Source organism: Anser anser (genome assembly GCF_964211835.1).
Source record: "Anser anser genome assembly, chromosome: 5".
NCBI lineage: Eukaryota > Metazoa > Chordata > Aves > Anseriformes > Anatidae > Anser > Anser anser.
In genome coordinates, this window is record NC_139725.1 from 46,010,404 (window position 1) to 46,031,927 (window position 21,524).

At 39.1% G+C, this 21,524-nt stretch overlaps 1 long non-coding RNA gene across 1 annotated transcript in view; it reads left to right on the forward strand.

Annotated features, from left to right (window-relative positions):
• Nucleotides 1–20,636, forward strand: part of LOC310899984 — a 105,865-nt gene extending 85,229 nt beyond the window's left edge. Inside the window, exons 3-4 of the long non-coding RNA XR_014584753.1 lie at nucleotides 15,553–15,689; nucleotides 20,165–20,636. This is a non-coding gene — a long non-coding RNA (uncharacterized lncRNA). The remainder of the gene's footprint in view (nucleotides 1–15,552; nucleotides 15,690–20,164) is intronic.
• Nucleotides 20,637–21,524: the final 888 nt, after the last annotated feature.

A 21,524-nucleotide genomic window follows, 5' to 3' on the forward strand; every position in this document is an offset into this window, starting at 1 on the left:
CATTCTTTTGATGGGACTCGAAATTGGGGGTCCTTAAAAAAGGGTAAAACCCATATGAAAAAGCTGAGGAATAGAAAGCTCTCTCTTGAAAGAAGCAATGGCTGGTGAAACAGTTGGGGGGAAGTTTAAAACAGACTGTTACTAAATTTTGCCATATTTTCTGCTTATTGGTTTTAATCTGAGACAGTAAAATGAATACAGAGAACAAAACAGATCTGGAGTTCAGTCACAAGAGAGATCAATGAAGGGCTTCTCTTGCAAAGGGAGAAAATAGAACTACAGCAGCTCAGGTCCTGGCTGTGGAGGTACAGGCTATTTTCTAAGGACTAGGTTTAAGTGAATTTGATAAAGCAACATCTTCCTTCTTTATGCTTCAGAGATGTCTGACGTTTGAATTAGGATTATGTGGATAAAAGAAAATTCAGTATGTTTCCTCTAAAATAGTCAGAAAATAGCTTCAGTACCTACCTTGTAAGTCAGAAAGCCTTGTATTTTGTGAAAAAAAAGAAGGAAAAAATGTCTATTCAGGAAGATGTACTGGCAGATGCATTTTATCTCTGCATAATAAAGGGTTCTCTTGTTAATGGTTATAATATGCACAACTTAGTTTGTTGTGCCCTGCAGACTCTAGTCTGTGCCATTAAAACCTACCTAATGCTGGGGATGCTTTTATGAAGCATGGGGGTATTGGCACGAAAGCACTGCTCTGGCTGAGGAACTCATCTTCTGCCACAAGCAGCAGCGCTGAGAGGGTCATATTGGAACACCTGGAATGTCAACTGCATACTAAAATTCTCTGATATAACAACTTCAAAGGTGAAAATTGTTTAAAAGTATTGTCTTTCGTTGTTCTTTTTTTTTCTTTTATAATAATGTTCATATTTACATAAACCTTTCCACTTTTCCTTAACATGTTCTCTGTTGTTACAGAGGATTTCTGTGAGCATCTAAATATAAAACTGTTTTTCCTAAGCAGCAGTGATTCTTCATTAAGGAGTGTGATAATCATAACCTTGCAAAGGCATGACTGGATTTGTTGGAATGTATCTTGAAATGACTGTCAAAAACTCTCTCTCTGTAGTACGTAGCGTATATATAGCATATGAAGTGTATATAATAGAAGCATTTACTGCAGGTAGATTTTCTACCTCTATAGTGTGTATATATATATATATATATGAGTAGCATCATTATTTTTTCATAATAATGGTCAGAATATGCATTGAAATGTATTTAGAAGACAACCTTCTTTTCCTGTGATAGGAAAAATATGCAGGTAAAAATACAGAAGATTTTGTAATCTAGGCTGAAATATGGAACTCCCAGTATTTCTGTATAAGCATTTCATAATCTTTCTAGAAAGCAGAACACTGAGAACAGGGTTGGGGGCAAAGGTTGCTACTGTGAGTCAAAAACATTTTGAAATAAGGACTTTCATATTAGAATTTGCCTGTGAAGTTTGAATTAGGTGGAACCCATTTTCACGTCATCAAAAGGCATTTTCTGCTTTATGCCAGTATTAGAAACTTCATACTTGACAACATAAAGCAGAGATTGATAAAGTTCTTAAGAAGTGTGTTTCTTCTCTAAAGTTCCACTTTTTAATAAGTGAATAGCGTACACTGCTGATGGGCAGGCAAGACAGATATGATATATTGTTTGGCAGACTCTTGCCAGTCAGTGAACACAGTCAGATCTTGCAGTTATTTATATATATAAATGCCTCGTGTCAGCTGCCTATATCCTGTAGTACTGCCATCAGTGTCAGAGTCTGTGGAAGCGCTTGAAGTGGTTGTTCTCCACCAATGTGACCAAATATCTCACTGATGTGAAGAATGTAATAGCATCTGTCTGAAGTTAAATGGATTTATAACAGTGTTTGTGCTAAAGGAATAATTTTCTGTGAATCTAGTAAAAACTCTTTTAAGCAACTGTCCCGAGAATAAGTTTTCCCAGTTACTGACGTGCTTGCCAAATAGTTTCATCATTCTTGGTCCATGAGTTAGCCGTTTGAGCGGCACCCGCAGCTTCTTCACATTTTTTGAAGAGAGGGAAGTGGGTGTTGTTGCAGTTGACACTGACCAGCTGCAAGGTCACTCCTTTGTACCGTAGGTGCTTTAACGTGAGGTAGTTCGCTTTTCCCTGTCTTTTTGCTGTGTCTGGGCTGTCAGGTTGGCATGTTCCTCTAGAACCATGCTGCTGCTCATCCTTCAGGGGGTTGTCAACCAGAATGTCTTTAAAAGGAGGCTAGTCACAAGTTGGGTGACCAGGGTGCAATGGCTCTAATTGTGCGGCAGGTTCTACAGAGGCTCTGTGGGCCTGCTGACAGGGTGACTGGAGCTGCTGAAATGGCAGCTCACATCCTGCTGGCTGGAAAACACTTGGGGAAGATTAGTTTAATTTAATGCCAATTAAAGTGAGATGGTGAGAAGCAAAGACAAAACTAAAAACTTCTGCATCCCCGTCTTCCCAGACTCAACTAACTTCACTCCATCCCAGCTCTTCTACCTCCTTCAGCCCAAGCAGCACAGAGAGGTGGGTAATGAGGGTTGCAGTCAGTCCATAACGCTTCATCTCTGCCACTCTCTCCTCCTCACACTCTTCCCCTGCTCCAGCGTAGGGTCCTTCCCACGGGATACTGTCTTTCATAACCTGCTCCAGTGTGGGTCCCTGCCACGGGTTGCTGTTCTTCGGGAACAAACTACTCCAGCGCGGGTCCCTGATATTTCGGTATCAGAGGAAAATGATAATCACTACCAGAAGACAGTTCCCAGACAACTTTTCTGCTTGACAAACTTTATCAGGAACACTTCAGGAAATGTAGAGTGATTCATCTATAATTGCTGAAGGGTTGAAAATAGCCTCATCACATGAATATATTCTTTTTCCTGTTCGAAAAAGAGATTTGAAAAGAAATTAGTTTACTTATACCCTTTCAGCTGTAGGTGTGGGGTACTTCTATCAAAACTTTCTTCAGAACTTTGGATTGCCAAATCTTTAACTGTAGAGGGAAATCACATCATAAAAGTGTTACAACAAAATAAGAGCAATGGGATTTTTTTGCAGCTGCATTTGGAAGTATCATCTCTGAGTTTTTTTTCAGTTGATGAGTTAAGCAAACCATGGAAGACCCTTGACTAGTTTGTCTTTTGTCAAGAGGACTTTAGTATGTTTATATGTTACCATCAATTTTAGAATAGGTGGGGTGTAGTACGAGATAGGCAATACGCCACACCTTTCTTCCAGTCTGAAGGCTTCTTCTGAACTCCTAGCAAAGGTGCTGTGCCGGCAGTAGGGGCTATACATCACTACAACCTGTACAGTAAGGGTTGGCATCAGGTTGGGAGGTCCAGGAATGGGACTTCTCTTGTTGGTCCTACACTCATGTCACTTTTGTAATACTGAATAAAAATACTGATGTGAAATAGATATAATAACTATTCCTTTCTAGGCAGTTGGAGAGCTTAAAGCTGGAAGCTGAACACAGTCAAATCAAGTAAAGGCTTTAACTTAAGAATCAATGATTTAGAATATTTGGAAACAGGAGCTCTGCTGTTTATTTTAAAAACTAAACTCCTCCCTCTTTGTGGTATCAAAACCATGCAACTTGAATACAAAACACTCAGAATTCAGAAGTAGATTGCTTGTCAGTACCCTTTATGAACCAAGTGAGAAATAAGAACTTTTTAGTAAACTTAAGCATCTTAACTCATGGAATCATAGAATGTGTTGGGTTGGAAGAGACCTTTAAAGATCATCATCAACTAATCAAAACTAGTGAATTTAGAGCAAAAATAACTTGGACTCTGGGTTTGTAATGTTCATTTGTTGTTGGAAATGGGCTCAAAGTAGAGCCAGACATGAGGCATTGCAATATAGAATACTTGAGTGCTGCCATGTGAGCTTACCTAAGAAATATAGTTATTTTTTATTATTGTATGCAAAGTTCAAGAATTAATGATTTAGAGGAAGAAAGAATCACTCCTTGGTGTGACTTTTGAAAGGAGATATATTCTCTGTCTTACTCAGTGCCAGATCTAGAAGATCTACTGTGAAGCAGAGAGGAAGACAAGCATCACTAGGACTGAAGAGGGATGTCAGAGACTTCAGGGTATACAGTATTTGCAAAGAAAGGGTTGAGGTTCAGGGGGCATTTATGTATTCATTTCAAAACCATTATGATACCAAAAAGTAATGTATGCCTTCATTTGGGAGGGGGCTGATAAGGGCCTTAGTTTAGCTTCTTGAGAGTTGTTTTCTCTTCATTTCCCATTCTTGATCAAAAAACTTGATTGAATGGAAGTTAAATTCCTTTTAACTTCAGTGAGATCGGGACTTCCCTTATGATTGCCAAGTTTTATGTAAATTATAGTTCTCAGGCACAAAAGCTAGAAATTTTCTCAAATTGTGAGTGAACACCAGAATAGCCACAAATAAAAGAAGGAAAACTATCCCACTTATGTGAAGAGATCAGCTCTCCTCTCTGATGAAAAGACATTTTTCCTGCCTGCCACTGGAATCTCTTCAGTCTTAGAGACTACGTCAACTGAAAATACATTCATCTTTCCACACCATTTAGGCCATTGCCTACTTAATGGAACATATAATGGGTTGAAATTGCCACCTGGTGGTTGAGACATGGGATGGCTCCCAAGGGTATAATTATATAGGCTGTTTTTTAGTATTCCAATGGTTATAGAGATGTATTCCTGACTCTGAATTTAGTTAATATTATGGCTTGCAGAAATCAGTGGCATTATTTTGCTCTGCATTTTCCCTAACTGTTGGCCTGAAAAGTCTATTTCAAACATGAATTAAATGTATGTATGAGCTCTGGGCTATGGAGCTCTGGATTGAAGTGTGGTTGAAGGAGCAGAGAACAGAGGGTAGTAATGAACAGTAACATATGAAGTTGGAAACAGCTAGTGTCAAATGAAGTGTTGCACTAACTTGGTTTTACACAAGACATACAAGCTGAATAAGTTTTTTATTGAAATCTGAGGGTGCTGCCAACACATAATATTAAAATAAACCCAGATATTTGACAGTCAAAAAGCCCATCCTCTTTATTTTTGAGAGACTACTAGGGCAAGGAAGAAAAAAACTTAAGTGTTGAAGGAAAAAAGAGAAAGAGACGGCACAACACCTTCAGTTGTCTTTGTTGAACTAGAAGAGTAAAAATTGCAAGGCAGGTAAGATGATTAGGCATGAAGTCAATTACTAGTCATGAAACAGCAGGTCCATTTAAAAGGCACCTCAAGAGAGGCCATCACTTTCATAGATACATATCATGACAGCATGAGTGGAAAAATGCATGGAGTTATCATGTAAGAAGAAAGAGAATCTGATGCACATAGTAGGAAAGAATCAAACACATTATCTTAGAGATGCAAATCCTTGGGAGGTGCAATGCCAAAATATATGGCTAGTAATAAGGTGCATCTGAAATTGCATCTGAGTGTGATATGGCAGGATGTGGAAATGTTCCTGCTGAATCATCTTGTCAAAGAACAGAGAGGGTAACAGGCCAGATACCTGTAATCTAATTTTTGCGTAAGCACTACTCTGAGAACTTCCACTGGTTTTAGGTTGATGCAATGGCTGTTTGCATGGAGATGAAGCGTGGTGTATATGGCATATGATTGCAATGAAGTATGATGTTTCCTTTTTGTGGTCAGGAAGATGTGATCCTCAGAAGGTTGAGGGGCTGGGAGAAGGTTCTGGCTGAGCTGCCCTTATCATCAGGAAAACAGGGAGATGGAGGAAAAATAAAACTGCTGTTCTGTGACGGGAAGACAGCTGTGAAGGGTCAGGGTTGCTGTTCACTTGAGTGATTGATGGTGGGGATCAATCTTGTATTGACTGCTACTCCAAAACTTCTGTTCCTATATCCTTAAATTTTTGAAATTGGTGGTGGCAGCAGCAGCAGCAGCCAGCCTGGGTAAAATAAGCAGAGTGGCTGTTTGATCCTTTGGATGCTTCCTGACTACTCTGGGCAATAGTTTACTTTGCCTAGTTCTTATGGAAGATTGTAATTATTGTATGCATTGACTTTTTAAGAAGGATTAGAGTCTTGATGCAAGGCCATGACAGAAACTTATTCAGTATAATAAATGATAGCCCTTCTGGAGCTTCTTCCATGCCAGCAGTAGACACAAAATATCCTCCCAGAACTTAACAGCAACCTCCTCATATCAGATTCCTTAACAGGTTTTGCTCTTCAGTACTGTGTGTAATAAATTCAGTCTCCATCCCTTCTATGTTATTGCTTTTCCTAACCTCCCCTTCCTTCCCATTTCTATTTCTTCTTGAAATTGCTAGGTTAGAGAACATCCTTAGAGATTACATTTGTGTAGCATTCATGATACAGTGGCAGTGTTTCAAAGATAGCTAACGGCAATGAGAACCATTCCTGTGGCAAATGTGAGACTGCAAACACCAGCAAAGAGTGTAGGAGAGGGATGACTTTGAATTATCCGATGAAGTGGATCTTAGGTGCAATAATTGTGAATAAAACTCAGAAAAGATTAGACTGAATAGCACTGAGAGGAAAAAAAACCACACGGTTAGCAGCAGTGAAGTCTGCTAGGTTCTGGAATTGTCTCCTGAGGAACTGCTCCAGTCACTTTAAAGTGTACTGAACACAGCCCTAAAGAATATACTGTTTTGTACTCGTCTCCAGGGAGACAGGCTAAGTGTAATCTAACAGGCCATTTTTATCTCTTCCTTATGTGTCTCTAGCAGCTCTAGCCATGCGCTTCATTACTTCAGTAGCTGAGTTCACAGAGTGCTATCAGCAATCAGCATTTCTCCTGCCAATCTGTGGGTTTAAGCACTCTGTTCACCATTCTGCTCCCTCCTTTCCGAGGAGCAGAAATGTGAGGAAGGAGGAGGGACGGGACAGGGAAGCTGCGGAGTTGAAGGCTCACGGTTAGTATGCTGTGCAGATAGACAAATCAATTGGCCCCTGCCCAGGCATCTTAATCAGAAGCGTGTGGTTCACTGCAGTGGTTAAGTGCTACCGTGCTGCTGATGGCATCTTCTTCAGAGACACTATTGATTGCTCTTCTCTCTCTTCTGAGCAGAGATTCCAACTGTGTAGACAGCACCAGGGAGAGAGCTGGTGGAGAAGTGGCCTCTTACAGCTCTACAGGATTAGGATCGACAGTTTAATTTCCCGGGGGGCAGGCAAACTGTCACTCTAATTCAGCTAGACTAGTGTGGGAAAGAGGAAGGAGGTGACTGATTGAAAGGTCCATTGATTATCCGAATAAGCCCAGTGTAAGGCCAAAGATGACGCAGTGCAAGAACCATGCAAACTGAGGCAAGTGAGCATGTGTTTGGGAAATCTCTTTTGAGGGAAAACCACTTTCAGAATGAAATGGAAGCGTATTATAGAGAGACCTTTTATTGGACTGGAAGAGAAACCCAGAGCTGGATGATGTTGGGGCGGGGATGTTAAAATGCTCTAGCAATGCTAAAATACCAGTGTTACCAAAAAAACCCACACACAAACAAACAAAAAAAAACACAAGAAAACAACCCACAAAAAACAAACAAACAAACAAAACCAACCCACAACACATGAAGCAGAACATGCAAACAAACATACATGATATTCAGTGTGGGAGTATCTTCTGGTGACTGCATGTTTGACTGTATGTGCAAACATCTACTTATGTGTACTCCATTAATAGTCTAGTGATTTTTGAAATGCAAGTGTGCCGTAATGGAGTGTGTGATGCAATGTTGACAGAATGTATTTTCAAGAAAGGAGGAGATGCCTTGTGACCACACATGCCATTATGCTGTTATGAGAAATTTCTTTAGACATTAAGTAAAGCCAAAACTTGCTTGTACAAAAACGTACCATGCTGATAAGAAATGAAGTCTGCTCAGTTAACCGTCTAATTTGGGCTATCCAATGTGTCTTCCACATCAGTATCCAGACTGCAAATCTTCTGGGAAGCAGATAGTGTAGTCTCCTCTGCTGTGTTTCATTGTACGTTATCATCAAAGATGAAGACTGCAAGGGAGGCTTTATAGTTTCTGTTTTGAAGAGACTGTCCATGAACGTACTAATTAGTTGCCAGCTCTGTGCAGATTTAGACCTGAGTTCTTGTTGCCAGTCACATTGCTGTGCTGAGACTGACCTCATTATAATGTAGAATTCTCTCCCTGGTTTGTTTAGTTGTGAAATACTTGTTGTTTTCATTTGGTAGCTATTGAGAGAGTTAGTTAGCCAGCTATATCTTTCCCGGGAATAGGAATTTTACCCAAGATAGATCCCCAAAAATGCAGCTGGTGCTTCTAACCCTGAACCCCCACAAAGAAAGCAGCTTGGTGTGTCATATAATATAAAAACAGGAGAGGGTAGGGTTTTAATTGGCAGACAGATGCGGTAAGTCAAGTTTATCAATGATTATCATGATGCAAGAGAATTGGGAAGGCTAGCCAGCAAGTACTCCAGTGAGCAGAACACTGGCCACCTCTTCACCAAACAGATTTGGGTCAAACTGAAGACATATCAGGAAATCTATGTTTATCAAAACTACAGATAATTCTACAAAGCTAAATTCTACCCATGTTCATTAAAACACTTCCTCAAAGATACTGCTGATTTGCACTCATGTGAAGAGCAGCAATGTGTTAACTGTGGATGTATGTGTGAATATGTAAGGGGAAGGGAGTGCTATTTTCTTCACATTTATCGCTTTGTTAGCTTTTGTTTCATCCTCCACACCCGTAAATCAACTGCCAGCCCTTGCTTTCATTGCTGGGTCCCTGTTGCCTCTGCAATGGCTAGCATGCACTTGTCTGTGGGAGATCACAGAGTATAAAATGCTGAGCTTGTCCTACTTAAATAACTTCTTGTTGAAGCTCTTGCTGTTTTTAATGCATGTACAAAACATTGAGGAAGCTGAAAAAGGGAACTGCTTTTTGAGAACTGATTGACTCTGATAGATGTGACTCCAAAGAGCAGCTCTTAGAGAATCCCAGTACTGACAGTGGTAGAATAAAAAGGTGGGAGAGGTGGGGAGCTAGTGGAAGAAGCCCTTGTCCCATCCTGTTTGGCTGAAGGTGCAGTGCATGGTGATGTAAAAAATCAGAATTGTTCAGTAGTGGTCAAGCATGGAAATATATTAATTTACATGAGCTTAGTGAGAGGAGACATGATTGACCATTTTTCATAAGCCTCTTTCGTTCTCTAGGTGAAAAACAGCCTTTTAACAATTCGTTTCACTTAGCATCTTTATGGCCAGCATCTCTTTTTAGTGAAGCCTTTTCCAAACGTATACTTGTGATTCAGCCTCAGCAGTAGTTCCAGACCTCACCATAACCACGTTGTTCAGAATGAAGAGGCGCAGGTAGCTACACCTGACAACAAAATAAAACCAAACCAGGGAACAGCATGTGGAATGGGGAACAGCTTTTGAATACTGTCCAGATGTACAATGCTGATACTAAAGCATACTATTACTGACTGCTGATAGGTTTAAAGTATGTGTTTTGTTTTTTTTGTTTTTTTCTTTTTTTTCTTTTCTTTTTTTTTTTGGTGTTCTGTTTTGTTTCTAGGTCTGTACCATGTTGACAAGTTGTGTATATTTCGAGAAGTCAAACGCTCTCTGAAATTAGAGATGGGAAAGCCCACCATAACAGTTCTGTCTTTCCTATACTGTTGTGACCTATCCTACAGGCCCTAAGGTGCTTTTGGACTCTCTTGTCATCCAGTACTTCTGCAAAGGAAGTTGTCGCATCAGCCTGGGTCTGACTGGGAGCTGGATAGGGTTTTGTGTTGATTCATTCCATTGCAGGGGCTCTCACGCTCATGAAGCGGGGCTGCTGCTGGGTCAGCCAGTCAGTCTTCATTGTCACGTATCGGCAGAGTAAAGCATGGGTCATATCACAGAAAAGCCTAGGGCAGAGACCAGAGAAACTCTGCAGGTAATTTGCTAGGAGAGTTGAATTAACCCAGCAAAACTCACCCAAGTCAGCCCAGTAGTTTGTGCTAGACTAAGCATTTCAGCATTCAGAGACTAAACAGTTGTAACTCTTGGAAAAGAAACACATTACTGCAAGTTTTCCTGCAAGCAGAGTCTGTAGGGTATTACAACACGTCAGTCCATCTAAAGGTGATAAATATTTTAGTTACAGCTCGGGTTGCAGCCAGTGGGCTTGCCAGCAAGGCTGGACCTGACCTGAAGGGTGAGAGGCTTGTCCCCTCTCCAGTGCTGTCACAGGGCAGCACGTGTATTCCCTGAGTGTCGGTCACGGCAGGGCAGCGATGCTGTCCTGCTGCTGTCATTGGGCTCTGATGGGGCAAGCTGGATCAGGCTGCTGGTCTCAGAAAGGTGAAAATGCTCCAGGCTCTTGAACACGAGACTCGGGAATTTACTTGTTTCTTGCTCAGAGGAGGTAGCTTTTTGGAGTGTATAGAGGTTAAGCACAGTCTGATGTTTTATTCATCTTTGGATTCAGGGAGGAAGAAAATGTGGTAGGTGTTGAGCTATACAAATGAGTGGACCGTAGGGTGATGCCTCTGCTGTGATCTTGTCTAGCATGCCCTGCAAAACAAGCTAATCTCCATGAAACTGAATCTTTGCAGAGCTGTGAGGATGAACTAAGTGTGTTTTGCAATGCACTGAAAAACAAAATCTAGATATTTTTTATCTCATTGTTCTTAACCCATGGAATTTGGGACAAAGCTATCTATCTCTTTACTATAATACTCTTCAGTCACTTCTAACCTGTTTTGATTTTTTTTCACCCAGAACTGCTGGAGCTCAATTACACAGCAGGATTTGGTCCTTATTTGCCTGAAGCTGACAAGAAAATGAACATCTGATGAAGACTGAATCAGTGTAAATGCATAGTGAAAAATAGGTTCTTTCTGTGGACAAGGTGGAAATAAGCGCCAGCCCTGCTGCAGAACATTTTTGTAAGCCAAGGAGTTTTCAGTGTATTACAATGTGACCTCCCATTCCCCCTCATTATATTCCTCTTATTAACCCTGATCTAACTGTTATTGATAGCTCCATTATTCTGCTTGGGACAGCAGCGATGGTCTCACTGACCTTGCCCCGGGTGATCAGAAGCTCATTTAATGCTCAGCATACTCTTTACAAAAGTATGCTGAGGGAAAAGTATATTCAGCATGAGAAGCAGGCACGTGTTTTTGCAAAGATCTCTTCTGGCACTATTAATTATCTCAAGAGGTGGACTGTGCTCCACTAAATGTATCGAAAACTTGACTAAATGCCTCTTCAGTCTTAGAGATAAAGGTTGTTATAAGAACAAGAGAAGAGGAATTGTTAATCTGTGATGCTGCATGGTTTTAATTGTGGGAAAATGGTCCAGGAAAGCATAACTAAAGGCAAAACCAGGGGTGTAAGATTATACTTGCTTGCATGGTTCTCTTTTTCTAGACTGTCTACCTTTTTGGCACTGTCATTAGCTGCTTTCTAAACACTCACTGTTACACAGAATAAAATTTCACCTTGCACCCACAAACTTTGTTTAGTCAATTGTTGGCAGACAGGCAGCACTTCTGTTTTATAGAGTTATATAATCCAGAGATTGCACTGCGCCAGGATCCTGAGCACTTGGATGGAGAATAGTTAATCCTCCTTGAGGAAAGGAACGAGCACTGTGGCTGTGTAGTGCTTCCCTGAGGACTGGAGTTTTATAATACCACTCAGGTGCCACCGAGGCTCAGATTTCTGCATGTGATGTCGGGACAGTTAGGCTATAAGAAACAATTCTGTAAGTTTATGTTGATTTCTTCCCGCTTATATGGTCATATTTAGTTTTTAGGAATTTATAATGTATCTTTTTGTAATGGGAATGGGTTAAAAATTCCTTTTCTCTGGTAATTATTTTCTTCTTCTATATCCCTCAGTTTGGGCAATGGAAGTAGTCAGCTTGTTGATTAATCATTGGTTTTAATTTCCAGTTTCTGTTCCCTTGCATGTAGCTCCACTGCTTGCATCGCATGTACTGTGCAGGAATATTTAATTGCTTTAAAATGAGATCACTGATGGAATTAAAGTGGATGCACATTCCATCTGCTCACAAAAACATGCATACGAGTGCCTTGGTTTTAGAGAACTGATATTTTGAAAATCTACTTTCAAGATCAAACTACACTTCTTAATCTTAACAATAATGATAATATTTTTGGTGCGCCTGCTACTTGGAGGCAGGAAGGATGAGTTTTTCTGAAAGCACTGGCTAAATTGCATACGGACAAATGAAGAACCCAGCACATGTTTTTGTTTCATTGATACTTCATGTCATAACTCCTCATGTCAGTAGCAGAAAATTTATTAACAATAAGTCACAGGAGGGTGCAAATTAGCATTTGGTGAAAATGACAGGACCTCAGGTGGTGTTTTTTATTTTTTTTTCTTTTTTTTTTTAAATAAAAAAGGTGTCCAAGTGGTCTCTCCAAAATGTAAGTGTATATCATAGTGAAAACCTCTGATGTTCATTTACCCTGGATAAAGAAATAGCAGGTCTACGCAAGATGGATCACTGCTAGAACTGACCCCACGGAAGTGCTCTTTAATGAATTTCTGATTCTTTTGGCTTTGGTTTTGTGTTCACGTTCAGGTTTATTCCACTGCCTCCTGATGCTTTTTGTTGTTGCTGTTCTTACTCACTTTCCTGTGACTTCTGCAGTATCTACATTGTAAGAAGTTAGCATAATAACTGAGGGTAGAAGCATCAAAATGTATTCCTCTTAGCATTAACATTTCTCCTTGTGGCCTTTCTGGCATTCCTGTGCTAGGATTAATTGGAGACAGACATAGCCAGATTTAGGAAACCATATTTATACAAAATATAACAGCTGGGCACAGCTCAGTAAGTGCTGTCCCTGTTTATGTTGGGGCTGAATTTGTCTTTGAAAATTCTGCTAATAAGTAAGCAAGGAAAGGATGGTTATCCCACAAATAAGGAGGAATAAATTCAGACATGAATGATCTGTTTGCCTTTTGGAAACATTGAAAAGACCTAAATATGGTTTTCTGTAGGTATTAATAAGGCTGAGCAGTTAGAACATCACGGTAGGAAAGGAAAGAAATGTGAGGAGAAGAAATATGAATGCAGAAATTCTTGTATAAGAGAAATTGATCAATTATTTAATCTATGATCCCACCTGCTTCTACCTAGCTCTGTATCCTTCCTTCTTCATGAAAATAATTTGGCTCATTGGCTGCTAGATCGTATCAGAATTTCCCCGTGTCTGACCTGTCAAAGGGTTTTGCTGGAAACCTCATTTTATCCAGTGGCCTCTTCTATTAAGTCTAGCCTAAAATATTACTAATATCATTTTTCTCTGGAGTATCATGGCACTTTAATTCTGATCTTAGATAAATCCCCCAACAATTGTGGAACCTTATAGAGCCTTCGAGGATATGTTTTCTCTTTTGTGGATAAAGAGTTTTCAGGAAGTGAGGCTCTTGCTTCTAAAACAATTCATTCATGTATTGTTTTTGTGGCCAAGCTAGTGCCTTTTCCGGAGAACTCACTGTTCTGTGCTCATGTTTGTTTGCATAGGGTGATTCTAAGATTAACACGCTGGTTTGTAGGGTCAAAATCTCTAGGCTGGGTGTCTTCCTGTCTGAATCTAATCTAGTTCACCTTGCTATCTTCTGTAAAGTCCCCCCAAATATTTTAGGAACAGCACTTTATTGTTGCTACCCCAGTTCAATGGCATAGTTGACTGACATATCTGAATGAAAGCAGAGCTGCCATAAGTGTGTGTGGTGGTGGGGATGACAACTGCAGCCATGTGTCAGGTCTCCTTCTGACTGTGCAGCTAGGAAAACCTTGAAGCTATGAGAATGAAGTTTTGAATTGCATAAGGCACTGTGATCACTTGTCCTCTTGTTAGCTCACTATTACCTCTTCAATGACTACCTCTGGGAAGAGGTGGCAGTTTTGAACTTTGAAATGTCTTATGAACTATTGATTTCTTCATTGCCTAAAACAAGGTAGTGTGAATTTCAGTAAGGTTCGGAATTCATTATCTTCCATTTGATGCTTGCAATAAAGTTGAATATTAATCTATCACTTTTTTTTTCTTCTCTTTCCTCCTCCTGGTCATCTTCCTCCTCTCTGATCTCTGTGGGCTGTTTCAGAATTGTACTGCCCACATAATTTTCCAGTCTCCTGTCTGTTCACCCTCCATGCTATATTTATTCAATTACATTTACAGCCCATTAAATTAAGCTGAAGGTACAATAGCTGACCTTTAAGAGCTTATAAGGCCATGGCTATACCAAGTTAATCAATCTGAGTTTGTGTAAACTCCCTATTGTGCTCATTGTCAGGATTTTTGGGTGAACTTTCACCAAACTGAAAATATCAGCTAGTAGCATATATACCCTTCCCTCAGCTAGAGTCAGTTGTCAGTCTTAACCACTATCATTACCTCTAAACCTGAAGGCTCTTTTGGATGAATGTTCGAAACACTCATCATGTTAGGTTTACAAGTCCCAAGTCACCAAGTCCCAAGTCCCTTAGTGTCACGCCCACATGTCTCTTAAATACCTCCAGGGATGGGAACTTCACCACTTCCCTGGACAGACTGTTCCGGTGCTTGGCCACTGTCTCTCTGAAGAAACTCTTCCTAATATCCAATCTAAACCTTCCTTGGTGCATCTTGAGGCCATTTCTGTGTGTCCTGTCACTTGTCACCTGAGAAAAGGGACTGTTGCCCTCTTGGCTGCAACCTCCTTTCAGGTAGTTGTAGAGACTTATGAGAAATTAGAGCATTAGACATGCTAACCTTAGAAGGAACGCAGAGTTCCTATTGTAGAGAAGCAGCCTGGTTCCTAGTATATCATGCTTGTAGGCTCTGACAGGACAAAAAGGTGATAAAAATGAAATCTAGATCTGTGTCTTGAGGGTTGTTTCAAATCTAAGCATGAGTTAGGAACTGGATTTAAATCCAGAATATGTTGTCCCTATACAGATAGTGCCACTTGGGAAGCTAAGAGTACTGAGATGGATCTGCTGTTGCTTTGACTGACCACCATAATGATCACCAAAGGAACTGATTATATTGTAGCTCTTTCCTAGGGCTGACATACAATTACTTTGTTTCTCTGCACCAGAAATCTGGAATGTTTCTGCAGTGAATCTGTGACACTGTTTTGAGTGCAATGGAATCATTTTATGATTGCCCAAATCATTTTATTTATGCTGATGAAACTCAGATAGAATCAGATCTCAGGACCCATGCTGTTCTGGTTTGGCCATTTAAGGGCATGAACCTAGATGCAGAGAAGAAGGGGGAAAAAAGGAAAATACTGGAAAAAAAAACACTTTCTTGGATAAAATCTGTACCTACTAGAATGGTTCATTTTCTAAGAAGATAAATCAAATATTGATGTATTTGTCTTTTCAGCTCTTCTGTGGTTCCTCAGGTATCCCTGAACTCCTCTCCTCATTCTTTATTATAGTGGTAACTAACTGAGGGATCATCGAGTTTTTAAGCAGTTTTATTTGCTAACATTTTTCTAAATTAATTTTTTTATCTTTCAGGAACTTTGGACATTTCTGGCATTGGGTATCATCTTACTTTACTGTGTGACTAGGGGAAAAAGGAGCAGAAGCTAAATATGTCAGAGGACATCACTGAAAGATTACAAAGGTAGTGAAGAATGAACCGCCTTCATCAGGTATATAAAGTGCATGTGTAGTCTAAACATTCCTTCTTGAAACCCCAATTTCTATGAACCACTGTTGGTGTGTGTGAACAGTGCAGAGACTCTAAGCCCAAGAGCCTCCAAGTGCCTGGAAAATTATCATTAGAACTTTCAAGTTGCTAAAGTAAGTCCCTGCTGAGCATGAAAGCTGTGGTTTTTCAAACACTTGGCTAAATGATGAGAAGTTTTCACAAGGTTCATAAAGACCACCTCTCTGATTGCAAAAGAAACCCCCTGGCTTCCTTGCCAAGCTGCAGTGCCTGATTCAAAGCAGGAAGGTAATAATACATTTCAGAGAAAAGAATGCCTCAATAATATTTTAATACAACCAAATATTTTCCTGTGGATATATTCTCAGAAACAGCTGAATGGTTTCAGTCAACTTCTTTTCCTTTGTTAAACAGTAGTAACAGTGATCAGCCTGGCAGATACCTGGCACAGAAACTTAAATTCAGACTGTGTAAGTGCTGTGGCATTGTAGCCTCTAAGATTGCCAAAGAATTTTCATTATAATGACAGGCAGCACTGTCAACTTGGTCTGTAATTAATCCAGTTTATACAGTGCAGCCTGCTATTTCAGGAAAGAAATGTAGATGTTCATTTGTTCACAGAAGGGCCAGACGTCATTTTCCTTATTCCATGAGAACAGCTGGAGTTTTGCCTGGGTAAGGATTGCATTATTAAGTTGACAGCATAGAATAGAAATAGGAGGTGGCCTTTTTCAAGGGAAGCTCCAGAAGCTGTGGAATCACAGTCCAGTAATTTAAGTGTTCTGTCATTGTGACTCTCTGCATTAAATTTTCTTCAAATTAAGAATTTCATCAAAAGACAAAGGAGTCATGTCTTGGATGAGCTTTTAGGAAGGGTTTTGCCCCAAATCCACGCATAATGCTGGAGATAAGGAGTACTCACAGATTTCTTTGGCCAGGAAGGATCATTCAGTCTGGCTTTTTGTATACCATGGGCCAATTAGACTCATGCAGTTTTTCTTGCACTTTGACTGAAGCATATCTTCTCAAAAAAATTGTTCATCAAGAAATTGGCAATCTGCTATTTCTTTGGGTAGTTTTTTTTTTCTCATCCACACTGTTTAAAAATGCTTATAGTCTTATAGTAGAAAATACTGTCTTCCTAAAAGGAATCTCTGTGAAACAATCAAATTATTCATATTATTCTGGTGATTAAATTGGTTAATATGTTTAGTTTCATTAAAAATATTGCTGAAAACCCTTTTTTCCTGGTTCTGTACTCATTTTTGTAATTCTTCTCTGTGTCCTTGCCTCCTTAGGGAGGCCTATCTTCTGTTTCTGTTCAAGTTATTGTGAGTCAAGGGACAAGTATTGTTGCATTAAAAAGGAAATAAAGATGACAACTTTGTTTAGACAAAGAAGGACACTATACCAAAATGTTTAAGCCTGAATTATACTTAGTGTTTCAGTGGTGAAAAAAAAATCACTGTAATCTGCAAATCTTAAGGAATAGCTGAGGATGGAGTATACATTTCTTCTGTGTAGTAGCAAACTACCGGACAAAGCATTTTGAGTGTCTTGCACTTGAATGTACCAAATGTGATTTACAGATACTATTGGGCAAACTTTACAGCATTGTGTTGACAAAGATAAAATAGTGTCCTTTTTATGCAGAGGAGAAAAGAGGCAAAGACAAAGTGACATTAGGAAGTTGGCGTCAGTCAGAGGAAAAACAACCCAGAAGCCTCCAAGTTTCTTAGGTTCCCTAGTTGATGCCCACTAAGAATTAACCTGTCATACATTTGACAAATGCCACCTGGCATTTTTTTCTTGGAAAATTGTTACTTTGTGCTAAATATAGAATTATCATATCAGTTGTGAGATCTTCTCATATAAGTGAGAAAAGGTGCAAAATTGCCACGATTCTATTCATCGTAATTTCAAGTTTAAACCTTATTACTTTTCTTAGTATGAGTCTGTTCTTGGATGTAGGTGTAATTGATCATTAATGCAAGACACACTGCTGTTAGACAGAAAGGCAGTTCATCTCATGTTAGCTTCTTTATTTCAAAGGCATAAAATACTTCAAGTAAGATGAAAATGAGGTGTTTAAAAATCCCACACTGTGAATCACTGATCATTGCCATACTTTCTCCATTTCCAAGGGTGAAGGATATTATTTATTTTTAAGAACATTCAAAGATTTCAGCTGTGATGAAATAGCCACCTTGTGCTTTGAAAAGAAACCTGGGACAGCTGATGTTCCATCATGTCTTAAAGGCACTGAGATGGCAAGTCAGAAGACCAGTAATTAGTGTTTATGCATGCAGCAGGGAGCCAGATAAGAAAGGAATAGCAGCCGATGAGAAAATGGTGATATAAGAAACTATCCATATTAACTGAATTGTTGATACTATGATGATAGCATATAGGTAGAGTGATCTGATCAGACACAGCAGGGATGTTCACATGTCACAGAATTGATACCAATGAATACGAGCCTTCTGCAGTTATAAAATAAGTGCTCAACATGTTTTAGTGCAGTAAAGTGTATTGTAATGATAGTTTCTGGCTATAAGATTACCCAAAGCATTCTATAAACTGACAAATCCATGCAAGGCATGTAGTCAAATTTATTGTTGGCATTTTGGAGATGAAGAAATAGAAGTACTAGGTAAAATTATCACAAATCACAAAAGAAATTCTGGGACAGAATCTAAATTCTTCACCTACACTACTTGTAAAATGTACTAGAGAAATGGAATTGTTTCTGTTCCCCAAGGAGCAGCAATTGAACCGCTTCTAAACCAAACCAAACAAACAGAAATTTCAGTTGATTTCCAGCTGATTAACCTGCAGATAGAATTGAAATCCTGCTTGATGTTGTTACCAGGAATTACCAGAGACTTCTATCTTTCATTCTAATCTGCATGAATTCAAATTATTCAAATTAACTTTAAGGTATTTTTCGGAAGAAAGCTTCAAACTTTGGGGCAGAAGTTTTAAGGACTTTAGAAAGCCCTGTGGAAACACATTCTATATTTATACATTTGAAAGCCAGACAAGTCCTGTGGCTTTGAGTTCCCTGTCGTTGCTCCTATGGCTTTGTGGACAGGCTTGGTATTGTGATAGAATGAGGGACACTGTTTCAATGGGAGCCTTGTTCTGAAGAGATTTTTGGTAGGTGAATTCTTTCTGGAAATCTCTAGGTATATGACAAGGACTCCCTATCTTAATTTCCCTCTATAGTGGTCTCTAATATTCAAAGATATGATGAGACTATTTGCTGGACTTGATTATCACAGTGCTTTTAGTAGGTAATTAAGTTACTTATAGCATGGATCCAAACAAAAGAGCAAATGGTACAAGTCATTGGTAGTTTTCATACTGCAAATCTTCCCATTTAAAAAAAGAAAAAAAAGTAATCGAATCAAGTTTTTCAGACAAAAGCATCATTTTCTGTGAGATACTGAGTTGTTTTTTTTTTTATGGCAAGAAATATAAAAATGAAGTTTTATGCATCAAATAGAATTTTAATTAAAATGTACTTGTCATCTTGTTTCAGTGGAAACAGCTGCTTCATTTCTTTTGTTTAAACAATTAAAAACCTCACAAACCAACAACAAAAGTGCTCAAATAAATCTATCTTCTACATAAAAATGTCTATATGAAGTTAAAAGTTTCATTTAGTTTTATCAAGCATATGCAAATTCTTTGACACTCCCTTTCTCGCAAATTTCCATGGTGTTTTCTTTTTTTTTCTTAAAACAATCAAGCAATTTTTTTTTCCTGTTTTTTTTTTTTTTTTTTCTGAATCGAACAGTCTACGTGGTATGAAAACCCTTCTGCATCTCATGCTACCTTTTTGAAAACGCTGGTGATCTTAGAGAAGGGAAAGTCAGGTTTTGGGGTTATGCATTCAGCCCATTTTGAAGCTTGTTGCGCAGCTTTGGACAAATCACTTTCATTTCTTGATCTTCAACTCCCCAAACACAGGAGGGAAATAAATGCTTCCTTCCCTCAAGCAAATGCTGAGAGGCTCAGGTGGAAACTACTAGAGAAGGGCAAAGCACTGTGTAATATTATTAGCCTCGTTAATCCAGGTCAGCCCATTTGTTTCTCACAAAGACTGCAACAGAACTGAATTTTCTCTGTTCTGCTATTTGTATTTCCTCAGTGTTCTCCATCCTGTCTCCAAATGGAGCAATTTTAGCTGTTGCTAAAGGGTTTAAAACTCTTGATTTGTGGCAATAACTCCCACCAAGATGCATTATGGGCACTGAAGTGGTTATCTTGAACAGGCAGAAAAAGGAACGCTAACTGGCAATTGCATTCCAGTGTCTGCCCCTCAGCCTAGCACCTGCTTTACACACTCACAGCTCCATCGTGGAGAGCTTTATGCATTAGTAAGGGCCATTCAAGCATTTAATGGAGCTCTTTACATTGAAACAGCTTTGTTTGCTCCCATCTATCTTTTAGGCTTCTTTGCTGAAGACAAGTCCTTTGAAAGGATTCAGTTTTGTTATGACTCCATTCAGTGAGCCTTTCCGTACTGCCCTGGGTAGCTTTGCTGCCGTTCACCTGCCTGCGGATGGAAAAGGTACCCAATAAAGCAAAATTGTAGCTTTTTTAAAATTTTATTTTAATTTTTTAATCTCCCAGCAAGACATTAAGAAAGTCCATGTAGTTGCTGCATATACTACAATGTTGTTGTAAAGGTTTCTTTTATACACTGTGGAGGGGCTCGAAGGATTTTAGAAGTCTGTGGGTTTTTTTTCTGTGTATCATTCCTAGGGGTTTGGACCTTATTTTTACCTGCATGCACACTCTAATATTAAATATAACCATATTTTGTTTTTTAATAGACTTTTAAAACTCTCAAAAATGCAGCCCCTGAGCATGGAGAATAAGATTGTTCAGAAAATCCTAGGAAGTGCATTAGTTTAGAATTAAAGCAGAATCACAAAGCAAATAAAACACTGGTAAGAACAATGGCAATGGTGCATTCAAATGAAGCATAAGCCATTTAATTGAAAAAAAGTAAAATGGAAGCACTATTAATTGAAAATCCACATGTAAATTCACCTCTTTTCAGTCTTGTGAAAAAAAAAAGTATAGACAGTATGATTAAATTATGAAATTAATCCTGTTGTAGGTGGAAAAAGGAAATAAACCCTTAATAAGACAGCAGGAGCCAGTTGATTACATAAAGAAGCAACTTAATGTTCCCAGACCTAGAGATTGCAGTCCATCTGGGTGTAGAAGTCCCAACGGTAAAGTCCTATGGACTAAAAACTTATTTTCTGTTCAAGGCTATGAATGTTTTTCTACTGAGTTGTAGCTTTGGAATTTATTTCAACCTAGATAATTAATGATTCACGTTTATTTTTCACTAGTTAGCTTCTGAACAGTACCAGTCTCCGAGTCCTGGTTACACCATATTGTCTCTCTGTTGTGATACACAGAACTCTTTTGGTCTTCCAAACCATTGATATTAGTTTTTGAAGACTCCGTTCTGATCCTTTTGAAATTGGCTTAATGTTTTTCTCTGTTAGGGCTGACATTAATTTTGAGGAAACATCCTGTTAAATATGTAGAAGTAAACTGCCTGCATATTTCTTTCATTTTAGACTTGACTCTTATTTCTTTAAAAGATTACAGGCAGTCAAACCATGTATTCAATAGTTCCATATGTGTAGGGATAAGGGTGGGGGATATAGCTTCAGTCTGAATCTTCCAGTCAAGTAAGTTCAGAACTTGACTAGCATTCTCCAGTCCATGGTTTTTTTTTTTTTTTTTTTGCATCCCCTCCTGTTGTCCAAAGTCTGCTCTAAATGGG